Source organism: Microcaecilia unicolor, chromosome 2 (genome assembly GCF_901765095.1).
Source record: "Microcaecilia unicolor chromosome 2, aMicUni1.1, whole genome shotgun sequence".
Lineage (NCBI taxonomy): Eukaryota > Metazoa > Chordata > Amphibia > Gymnophiona > Siphonopidae > Microcaecilia > Microcaecilia unicolor.
Genome location: NC_044032.1, coordinates 555,497,364 through 555,509,741, shown reverse-complemented (window position 1 = coordinate 555,509,741; position 12,378 = coordinate 555,497,364). Strand labels below are relative to the sequence as shown.

The following is a 12,378-nucleotide window of genomic DNA, read 5'->3' as shown; positions in this document are numbered from 1 at the left end:
TTGGGGCTTTTCCATAAATTATAAGATGAATAAAAGCACATCCATTGCTTATCCCATGCAGTCTTGAATCTGATTATCATGTTTATATCCATCTCTTCCACTGGATAGCCATTCCAACTCCATCACCTTTTCAATGAGGAAATATTTTCTAATAGTGTTCCTGAATCTGTCTTCCTGGGAGCTTCACACTGTGATCTCTTATGCTAGATCATACTTTTATCAGAAAAAGATTTCCTTCTTGTACCTGATTCATTGCTTCAGGGCAGTTGAATGTCTCTACCATGTCATCCTTTTTTTCCTCCCCATTTCTTAGGTCCCTAAGTTTCATTTCTTATGGCTTTTGGTGCAGATCCCTCACCATGTTGGCAGCCTTTCTCTGGACGTCCTCCAATTTTTACATCCTTATAGGAGGATATTCAGGCATAGGAATCTTATAAGAATTTAAAAAATAAACTGAAAACTTATTTTTTTTAGAGAAGCTATTGAATTGTAACTCCTTTTCTCCAGTTTTCTAGCGGACTCCTGAGAGGACTTCTGTGTGACTATGATTCTTGGAATATGGTTTTTGCTTTTCTTGACTTATGGCATTCCTTTCTCCCTCTTTTATTGTGTACAGTGACTCACCTAGACCTGTTTTGATGCGGAGGTATATCAAACTGTAAACTCCGCAGAAATTAGAAAACATGGCAACAGGCACAGGCAGAGTAGTGGAAGTAGGCAGGAAAGAGCAGGATTCTTTCCTGCCCCTGAAGAAGCCACTTGACCACCAGGGCCCTTCAAAGTAGAACCCACTTGCAGGGGTCTGTAGTGTGTGGGAGGGGGAAGCAGTGGGGTGGGCTGCGATGTGTGGGAGGGGGTGATGGTACAGTGGTGGGGGAAGTGGCTGGGGGCCCCGACCATTGTCAGTCCACCCCTGTCTTCTACTAAACTGCGGTAGCATTTTTAGTGAGCCCTAACAATAAGTGTCCACTAAACACTAGAGACACCCATATATTCTTATGGGTGTTTCTAGCGTTTAGTGCCCGCCAATCATTAGCATGTGCTAAAATGCTACTGCAGCTTAGTAAAATACCCCCTAAAATGGCAATTCTATAACTGGGTACCTGCTATTTATTAAATAGCAAAATACTAGAACTTTTGCCCACAAGCGAACATTTACCCATGAAAATACCAACAGGATGCCAAAGTGTTATTCTGTAATGGCACATGTAAGTGGCATAGGGGTGAATTCTACATAGGGTACTGAAAAAATGCTATTCTACAAGCTGCGCTTAAAGTTAGCTGCAGTTTATAGAATAGCGCTTACGCCCAGGAATTGCATCTAACTTTAGGAGCGGCCATTTGCGCCATCTGAAATGCAGTGCAAATGTGTGTGTACCTTAGTTAGGCACATTTCCCCATTATTCTATAACAATGCATGTTGATTTCAGGAACACCCCCATTATACCCACAACCCTCCCATTTCCACACCCCCTTTTCAACTCACATGTAAAATAATTTATGCACATAAAGTTCAATTAAATGTAATTAGTACCAATAATTGCTTTTTTAAAAGCCAATTATTTTGTGCTAATTAGCTTATCTAATTAAATTGGATGAGCAATTTTGGGCGACTTTTACAGAATTAGGGGGATAGCGTGTAAATGCAATGGGGTGTACATGTGGATGGAGCACGGATGTGTCTCCAACTTGCATGCATAACTTACAGAATACTGTAAGTTACGCACATCCCTGCTGCATTTCGCCAGGTCTATGGCTGGTGAAACTGCAGGCATGTGAATGTAAGGTACATTGATACAGGGTTACACTGGTATTTTATAATGGAGTATTGGTGTTCAGATACCATTATAGAATAGCTCTCACCATGCGGCATCAAGGTGCATAAATGGAGGCACCTACTTATGAAATTGTCCCAAAATGTATAATTATGCATTTTTTTGCATTGAATCTTAACTATCAACCACTCCTTCAGCACTTTTAGTTCATTCACAGATGGGGGGGGGGGGGGGGGGGGAGATAGGGAGAAAGTGAAAAGATCCCAGAAAAGGAGCCTCTTGAATGCAGAAAAGGATCTGGAGCAGGGGAAGAAAAAGGAGGAATGAGGGAGCAGGAAAAATTGATCAGGGACTGGAGAAGGGAAAGGGAGGGAGAGAAGATTCCTTTCATTCTCCCTCCCCCATCTGTCATTGACCCTTTCCCGCTTATACACGACTTGCCACCGATAACCTTTCTATCTCCCGCTCTTTCACACATACACATTAGGGATGAGCAGTAAGAAATGTTTAGTGTCATTTCCCATGTCGTTTTATGGAAATGTTTGTTTTATTTGGGGTTTTCTGGCCATTTTGTCAGTTTCCGAGAATTTCCACTGAGTGTGCACTATTATCAGTGAACAACAAAATACAACGGGGACCTTTTACTAAAGCTTAGCACAAGCTAACAGAATTAGGTATAAAATGGGCTTCTTAGCATTTAGTGCACACTAAACTTAAGTAAAAGGGCCCCAAAAATGTTGTGTTCTTTCTGCTCATTTTCATTTGGTAATAACAAGCAATGACATAAAATATGTCATAGCCATAGAAATTCCTATATTGCTGGAAATGAAGCTCGTCCGTAATACACATACACACCTTTCCACTCTCTACCTTGTTTCATATATACCATCTATCTCCTATCCCCTCTCCCCTTTCTGATTGGCCATTAGAAAATTAGGGACAGCTGTGGTGCTTTCGTTGGTGAACTTCCCCTCTGCCCGGAATCCAGCTCATACTTTGAGCTATGTGAGATGCCTTAGTACAGCGTACCTCAATCCATGAGTCAGATCTAATGCAGCCTCGGGGCACTGCCATTCGCCTCCATCTACTGGAAAACTGAGGGACGGGGTGAGTCAAGCTGCCTACCCCATACCCAGCTCTGCCCCTGTTTTACCATGATTCCATACAGGAATGCGCAGTATCTAATTAAGTTTCTGGTTTTTGGAGACTAATGGCCTTGATTGTAAGCCACAGAACAGTATAAGTATCCCCATCAGGTGGAAAATAACCCTTTACCCCTTCAGCGTAGCATTTCGCAACTACACATGGCAAGTAGCCATACTCTGATTCAATGTTGAATCATTAATCATGTTTGAAATTCAAGGGGCCATGACTATCCCACAATTCTCCTAACAGCCTTTGAACAGATGTGCTAACAGGAGGATCAGGAATTATTTTATGCTTACTGGATCTGATTACTCCATTCAAATTATGATATCATACATGTCCTCACATAACAGACCCCGTTTCATACAGAGCCATTTGCAATCCTGTTCTGAACATTGCTGCTCCACCAGGGAATGTTTACACTTCAGCATCACTTAGAGGCCTGAGTACTCTTCAGTTCTGCATCTTAAGAAAGTACTGAGGCATCAAATTGGATCTCCTGAATTCTGAAGGGGTGGTAGGGTAGGAGTGACACCCTATAGTATCCTCCGTTGCCTTTAGGTTTCAATCTAAATAGGAAGCAGGACTGGGATCTGGCACCACGACATATGCAGATAACAGGGAATTCCCCCTCCCCCATTTTATATCCTGTGCTAGAATTTCTCCTGTTTTGATATCCCTGCAGTAGCTCCTGCTGCAGCAATGAATTCAGTTTAAGGTATTGTGAAAGCCACGGTGCTGCATGATGGTCAGCCAGTGTGCTTTTAAGGGAAGCCATGGAGCACTATGTATCAAGCTGAACCTTGAGGTCAGCTGGATCCATCAATTTGCTATTCCTGGATTATGGGTGGCTATATCAGGGGGTGGGGTGGGTGCATGACTAAATTCTCCATCCATTGGAACGATTACAGCTGTAGGAGAATTACTCTTAGTTTCAGAGAGGTTTAAGAACATTGCTGTTTTGGTTCACTGGTGAAGGTTAGTGGGATTAAAGAGAGAGCCGAGATCTATGGGGTGGGGGTGTTGATGGTCTTATTGTCATTGTAGTTTCCTGTTTTTATTATGAATGTAATGTTGAAACCTTTCTTGAACGTTAACTAGTTAAATGAGTTGCTAATCAATCAAGTCACATCTCATTTACGCTGTGGCATTCCCTAAGTGGGGGTCAGGTATCATGGCTTCTTCCAGGTCCCTGTACTCTTGGGCTTCATATTTGGTTATGAGGTTGTCAGCATTGTGTGATAACTTGGACGCCCTCCTCCTCTGTAGCATCTCCAGTCCTGGCCAACCTTGGTAGTAGAAGACCTGAACAAAGAATCAAACCCAGGTCCAGGTCCTCCAGATTGCTCAGCACTGTCACTGAATCACCACATTGGCCCAGCTCCTCTGCTTTTTAATACAATTTAATTGAATAACAAGCCAATCGGTGGCGATAACAAGCAATTATCAGCATTAATAGGCAATAATTAGAATTAATGTACGCATTTTGTTAGGTGTATTCTATAAAGAGGTGCATGTAAATTCTAGTGTGTGGATCCGAAAAGGGTGCATGGTCATGAGAGGAGCATAGGTGGGTTTGGGGCATTCCTAAGATATATTCATGTTGTTATAGAATTAGGGGGGGTCACACCTAATTTATGTGTGGGGATTTACACCAAGTTTAAATTGGTGCAAATGGTCATGCCTAAATGTAGTCATGGTTCCTGGTACTAAGCCTAACTTTAAGCATGGTTTATAGAATAGCACTAAGAACTATTTTTTAGGTGTTGTTTATAGAATCTAGTCTTTAATGTGCTGCTTTGTTATTTTATATGCAAAGCTCCTAACTCCCTATCACAACTTCAGGCCAGGTTCTGCAGCAAGGCTTAGAAAACCCTAAGAAACATTTTTCCCAAATCTGCAGTAAAATTTCAGACACAGAAAAATGTTCATTGTATGAAACTCTTATCATTTCATTTATCATCTGTATTCTTTTTTTGTTCAGTGTTCTCATTATTTTCTCTATTTTAGTTCTAGGTTTCATTTCTTTTATTCCCCTTCCTTTTTTTCTCTCATTCTTCGCTCCTTCTAAAAAAAAAAAAAAACCCCATGCTGCCTTACAGGTTACAAGCACTTGGCAGATCCCAAAAAGTAGAATTTTCACAGCTCCTTTGCAGAGATAAGAGAAGGCTTTCTCAAGTCTGCCTGGCTAGTAAATTTTTGTGGTCTTTTCTTCCAGGAACTTGTCTAAACCTCTTTTGAATCCAGCTATGTCAGTCACCTTACAATGTCCTATGTCAGATTCCACACTGCAATTCTGCTGCATGAACACAAACTGGTTTAGGAAATGTCTTCCACATTCTGGCTCCTTATTCTCCCTCTAAACTTTCCCACTTCTCTCACTTGCCCTTTCTACCTTTCCCTGACATTGTTTCTCTCGCCCATGTAATCACTTCTAGTTCCAAGAACTCTGTGATGCTGGCAGAAACAGTTCTAGCAACATGAAGAAGCTTCAGTAGTGAGGACAGGGTGGGACTGTGTGACATTTTGTTTTAGGAGGTGGGTTAGAGTATAAAAGGTCATGGTTAAGCAAGTATTGCGGGGGGGGGGGGGGGGGGGGGGGGGGTAGGAAAACATGAATCAGATTGGGAGAGGTGAGAGATGCCAGGAAAGATGCCATGTACCAGCCTCAGCAAGAAGGAGCAGCTAGAAGGATCCTGCTTTCCTGAAGTAAACGGCAAATCCTGCATCAGAAGACAGATTCAGCAGCAGTAATGCCAGCTGCAATATCATAGAATACGAGGGACCCTGGATGTCTGGTACTAGAAGGCATTGAGGTTTAATATAGGATTAATGTACTAACACTTTACGCTAATTTTCCTTTAGTGAAATAAACTGGCCAGACTTATCCAGGAAAACATCGTATTACTTTCAAAAGGCACAAAATTGTTGTCCTTGCTGAATCAATAAAGACTAACACAATCGTTTTATAAATAAGCTTTAAATATTTGCTCGCATACACCTTGAAGCAAGAGAAACGAAAGAAAGAAAAAAAGAGCATACAAAGGCATGAGACCAGAAAAATTAAAAGAGGATTTTAGGTAGACAGTGAACTTGGAGTCCTAGTATTCAAATTGCATGAAACTATCATATTTCCACAAAGGGATCTCAGAGGAATCAACACCTGGCCACATTTTCCTGCCATCAACTCATCTGACCACTTGAGGGCACTGTTGATTCATATAAATCAACCCCTAATTTCTTAAAACAAAGAAACAGGTCAATAAGGTAAATTTTATAATGAATTTTCATTATTTTGACTTTTTCAGTAAAACCACTATGTTTGGAAAAGATATGCAAATTTCAGAAGACAGAGTTAAATGTGTAATTTCCATCTCAAAAGAAAAGCCTATTTTATTTTCCTGGATCAATTCTTTATAGCCTGCATCTAGTTCTCCACATGCAAGACTGGATTATTGTACTAATAGTGTTACTGGGTAAAAACAATGGACTGTAACACGCTTATTATTCTTAACAACAAACTCATTCATTAATTGGCAAGAGCCATAGCCAACCCTCAAACAAAAACAAAGGAAGAAGGTTATTAATAAAAAGGAATTACAGTTCCTGAACAACCTGGAATACGAAATGCGTCATCTCAAGTGATTGAAAACACATATCTCTTTCAAAACAACAGCTGAGTGTGTGATACTAAGAGCTAAACTAGCACCATAAATTGCTTTACCTTGCAGTTACTTTTCCTGTAAGATTAATATATATATATATTGCTCTAGTCCTTCATAAAAGTATATTTCAATAACTACAGCTTGATTTATTCATTTAGAGCGGGCAAACTTCTTAGAATACAGTCCATATGATGAAACTACCTTAAAAGATGTACTGAGGCATCAAACGATCACTCAGAAATAAATGCTAACTTGTAGAATTAGAAAATGTTCAGAGAGGAATGAAATAAAATTATAAAGGGGGTACAATATAGGAAGAGAAGTTAAGGCTCTTCTGCTAGGAAAAGAAAAAGTAAATGAAAGGACATAAAATCATGAATAGGGTAGAAGGTTAAGTAGAGAACAGATGCTAATCTGCCAAACACCAGAAAAACAAGAGGGCACTCTATGAAACCAAAGCACCCAGACTGAAAACAAATCCAAAAATATATTTTTTAAATTATTTATTCAGTGCTTAATTAAGCTGTGAAATCAGCTGCCAAAGGACATGGTCAAGGCAACAAACATAGCAGGATTCAAGAGAAGTTTGGAAAAGTTCCTGGAGGAAAAGTCCATAACAAATTATTAGCCATGCAGCCTTTAGAAAGTCATCACTTATCCCTGGAAATGAGCTATGAGAAATATGATCTACTGGTTTGGATCCACCAGGTACTTGTGACCTTCACAAGTTGGGGATACTGGGGTCCATGGACCCTGATAGTCTGTTTTTCTTTTTAAGATCTTGTGAGTGAACCAGCTGTCATACTAAGAATGGTCGCTGAGGGGAGCAGAGCTCTGAAAATCAGAATCCTCCTGGAAAGAGACTACAGGGACTCAGCAGTCTCACTTCTCCCATCTTCCCAAGACAGTTCCAGCCTCTGGCACCATGCTATCTCCCACATCACACAGACACCATCCTGAAACAGATCTGGTTTTCTTCTAGCTGCCCAGATAAATCGTAGTTTTTGTTTCTTTACAGATGTCTGAAACAGCTTCAACACTTCTACTGAGCAGAGTTTGTTCCCAGGATAACCTATCTGTAATTGTTCTTTTAACTCTTCCCCCCCACCCCCCTGTGAAAGCCACAAACTGTTTTGAAGTGAAATATCTTGCTTTATAACTGATCGTTAAAGTGCTGTCCTATGCCGGGGACTGGTTAAATTCTTTCAGAAACTAGATATAGGGAAAACGAATGGGGGAAATAAATTTAATTGGAGAAAAACCAAACGTGATTGGCTGGGGCTGACGCTTTTTATTATTTTAACGAATGGAAAAATGGATAAAAACTTTGAAAGTAATGTCTGGTGAAAAGGCCCTTAAACAGTCCCAAAAGCTCGTATCCCAAATGTTTAATGAAACCTACCCGCTCTTTAACTGCTTTCCTTATTTTGGGGGGTTATAGAGTGGTCTTTAGAAAAATATAAGAAAATCAAATTTTTAAATAGATAGCAGAGGGGTTTCGTGTTAACAGAGACTATGACCAGGTTTTGAAAAGTATTTTGAAGACACACAACAACTCAAGCAGAAAATCGCTGTGTCAAGTTTTTATAACAGAATAAAAGTGGATCGTTTCACACGTTTTCGAACCTGGGGTTCAGAAAAGTAAAACTTCTGAGCAGTAAAAGCAGCTTCCTAGCCTAAAGCAAAAGAGACGTCTTTCACGGATTTTCACCTTCACCACCTCTCCCCCGCACTCTAAGGTCAGATTAAAACCTCTCTCCCGAAAGCAGTTTAAAAGTAGCCGCTTTCAGATGTAGTGAAAGAGGGATCTTAAGACTGAATTAAATAAATTAGCTGACAACGTGTGAAAATGCCACTCATTTCAAGAAATAGGTGTGAAAATTAACGTGAACATTATCAGCGTGTTTACATATAAGCGGAGACAATTCCATTCGCACGCCGGGACCTCTTTTTTTTTATGCCAAGTGATTTAAATTTACAGCCTATGAACCAGTTACACCCTATCACCCTGCTTCGTGTTACCTGCAATTCTGGTGCAATCCCTTCCGATCCGGTTCCCTGCCAGCTTTTCCCTGAAACAATGGGCAGCTAAGCTTCTTGCAGTCACTTTAATGTTCCCATAAATCTCACATTTTGCATCCCGTACAACGATTTATTCCACTTACCCCCCCCCCCCCCACCCAACCCCCCTTCATTATTTACACCTTTTTCAATCTTAAAGAGTTGCCCGGAGAAATCTCTTTATTAGAGCTGAATGAATCCCAGATTGGACAAAAAACCTTCAGTCCCGAAGGTGGCACAGGACAGAAGGGCAAAGACTGCTCTTACTCAGAGAGAAGGGATGAAGGGTGCCAGGGTGCTACTGCCCTGGGGCACCAATAAAAAGAGAAAAATAAAATAACTCCAGCAGCAATTTACTTCCCGCCCTTTAATCTTCATATCAACAACAGTCGCCACTATCCAGATTTAATTTGCTGACCTATTAAGCTGAACGCTTACGTCCCTAATATTCAGGTACAAACTTTTAGATTGTGAGCCCTCCAGGGACAAAAGAATTTTAAAAAATTACAAATGTACAGGCTTCAATAGCCTTCAAGTTTGCAGGAGGTAAATAAAATAAATTGTTTTTAAAAATGCCCCTCCCCCACTCCCCCGTCAGTCTAAATTATGCTTAAAGATGTCTGGTGCCAGTTTTTTGCTGTAATCCGGACACTGCACCACTAGTCAACAAAGCCTTTCCCCTTCCAGGGTTGGATTTCCCCCCTTTCTTGGTACTAAGCAGGTTCGTTTCTAGAAAACGGGATTTCACATGTGAAAATATAAGACGTGAGGTTATCACTTTCAAATACTCCGGGGATGTGTGTGTTGGGGGGGGGGGGGGGGGAGGTGTCTGATATTCGCGACAGAGCCTTCATGAAACACTAGGTAACTAGCTGAATATGTTCTAAAAACACATTCTTTTTTTCTTCTCTGGTCTGCAAGGAACCTCAGCCTTGCTGATACATCTGTATATATGTTTTCTTTGGTCCAAAAAGCTGTCCAGTAACGTCTTCTGAGTTCCAGAAACCCAATCCAAAAATGTTGAGCAATGCTATGGGGAGCCAAGAAGTCATTTCCCGGCTCTCCCAAGACTCCTGCAGGGGAGTCCAGCCTGGCAGGAGGTGACATCTGCAACCAATTCACCTCGGACTGGAGCCTGGAGAAAGGGCAAAGAAGCAGAGGGACCCGGGCGGGGCAAAATCTGCCCCTGCCCCAACGCCACCCTGCTCCTCGGGGGGCACCGAGCATGGAGCCAGGGGACAGGAAGTCCACCGTTTGATTGCTCTTAAGGAGTTTGTCACATTCATTTCCTCAGGAGCCCAATTAATGGCCCTGGGCTAGCTGATTCTTTCATGCAACAGAGATTCCTTGTCTGTTCGCCCTTTCTCTTCACTGACTCTCTCACTAATTGTGAAAATCCACTTACAGGGGAATAGACAAACACAAAAAAGGGGGGGGGGGTATATACGGGGACAGGGGCAGAAGAGATTCCCTCCCTTTCCTCCAGGCAGGAAAAAACATAACAGAGCCAAAGAAATCAACGAAAAAAGCTGAAGGCATAAAAGTGTATATGTTTCATCCAGCGAAGCGCAGCACTTTGGTCTTAAGTGGAAAAAAAAAAACCGCGAACTGGAAACGTTTATGATGAAATAAAGCAAATTAGATCTTACCTTCTCCCAAGCTTTCTTTTTTTTTTTTCAATGTATTCTCCCAACTATACAGATTATCCAGTTATTATTGGCAAGCTTTCTATTTCCCTTCGTGTTATGGAATTCGTCAACAGATCATACATGTACAACAAGAACTTCATTCCAAGCAGAAGAGGAAAAACACCCCTCCCAGTCCTAGGAGCCCCAATTCCAACCCGACATTCCAGATATCCCAGTTCCAGGAATGCGATGGCTCGTCTCTACCAAATGTGTTTGTCATTAGTACCAAATGGCTTCTGCCCCAGAGGAGAAAGTGCCTGCAGCTTTCAAATCGGAGGCATCCCAAGGGGAAGGACCACAAGTCAACACAAGGAAGATCCCGAACTGCAAAAAAACAGAGCCACCTTCATTGTATGTATCCAACGGGCACAGAGGTGATCTGAGAGGCTGGGAAGGACGAGAAACCAGATGCAGGGCTCCGGGCTTCTCACGTCAGCCTCTGCCGAGTATCCTCGGAAGCTCATCACCTTCAATCCTCTCCGGTGCAGCGAGTAGGAGCTGGGACCAGCACATCCTCCTCTTTCCACATCTGGAAACATACAGCCTACCTCGTCTCTTGGGCTCCCAAAATTACAGCATTACGTCGAGCAATCGCTTTCCCAGTCGGTGCTGAACAACTGTGGCTAAACCCTCTTCCCCAATCCCTAAATTAGCAAGTGGCCAGGGGATGAGTTAGTTTAAACCATTCCTACCTCAAAGATGTTGCCCTTTTAGAGACTCATCTTGTCCCCTAACTCCTCCTCCCCTCCCCCACCCAAACCAGGTTAATTTCTAGAAATCGGTATGTTGTTTACATATGCATGTATGTAAAATGCAAACAAACACCGCGTTTTTGTGCTAACAGTCCATGTTAGACTGAGCTCAGGACCGCCAACTACAGAATCGTTCCAAATATTGTCATGTTTACTTAAGCCAGTCTTTCATAAGACACTAAAACATAGGCTTAAATAAACTTGTTTAATTAAAGTCTGGTTATGACTTTTCCCTCTGCAAAATGCGAATGTAATCCCTTACCTTCTTCACGTATCTTTTAATCCGTAATTTCAAAAGCTAAACAGATAAATCTAGGTCCTATGACTTTCCTCCTTTCTCTAAAGTTTAAACTGTAATGCGCTCAATAACCGCGTCTTGTAATTGATTCAATGTTATAGTCCATCCTTCCAAAACGAATCATCTGCTTTAAGTAAATAGCTGTCAGGAAATGAAGCCCCTCTCTGGCCGCTCTGCAGTAAGACTCCCCCCTCCCGGTTTGGGCAGCCCTGTGCGCCCCCTCCCTCCAGTCTACAACCTCTCTGGGCTGTCGCGCAGCAGGGTTCAGCCTCCTCCGCCCCCCCCCCCCCCCAGCCAGTCTCCTCCAGTAACTGGGCGGTGGAGGAGGGCTGAAATTTGCCATATGGGAATCTAAAATGGCTTAGATCTGCAGTTCAGGAGGGGAAAGCAATACTATTTCATCCCCAAACTGTGCAGATTTTCATAAATGAACTCACTCCAGGGCCCTTCCTCAAGTTGTGGGGCAGTGGACTACTGTGAGATTTTTGTTTTCGCTTTCCCTGCAAGTTTGCGAATAAAACTTGGATGAAGAGGTGCTCCTCTGATGTGCCACGCAGAACTCGTGAATGTGGCATGATAGTATAGATGTCTGTCGGGGACATAAAAACGATACGGAGCTAAGCTTGGTACTACCTCACAGACTTCAGTGGAGAGATGGGGAAAGAAAATTTATGTTGTGCTGATGAAAGATTCAATTGCTGTAAATTCACTTATGCCAAAAAAAAAAAATTCAACCAGTGATTTAAAGAAAGATTCAAGCAGTGATTTAAAGAGCTCAAATTAGAAACGACCTCAGAGTGTTAGCAGTCACTTTGTGGTTTGAAGCATCTTGGGTGTGCACTCAACTCAGAGAAGGACAGATTTTGCAAACGTCAGCGCTAGTTTTCATGCAATGCAAATGCAATTTAAACAAAAATAGCTGTCAAAATGAAAATACACCAGCATTTCTAAATGGAAAAAAAATGCAAGGACAAAACTTAGCTATTTTTATAC

General features: G+C 41.9%; 1 protein-coding gene across 2 annotated transcripts in view; it reads right to left on the bottom strand.

The window, feature by feature from the left end:
- PDGFRA (platelet derived growth factor receptor alpha) overlaps positions 1 to 11,540 on the bottom strand; it is an 80,956-nt gene extending 69,416 nt beyond the window's left edge. The window contains exons 1-2 of one of the 2 annotated variants that reach the window (XM_030191392.1): positions 11,350 to 11,540; positions 10,297 to 10,864 (exon numbers count right to left, since the gene is read on the bottom strand). The gene's annotated coding sequence lies outside the window, so the exon portion shown is untranslated. The remainder of the gene's footprint in view (positions 1 to 10,296; positions 10,865 to 11,349) is intronic. The other variant, XM_030191391.1, reaches the window with a different exon arrangement.
- Between the last annotated feature and the right edge of the window lie 838 nt (positions 11,541 to 12,378).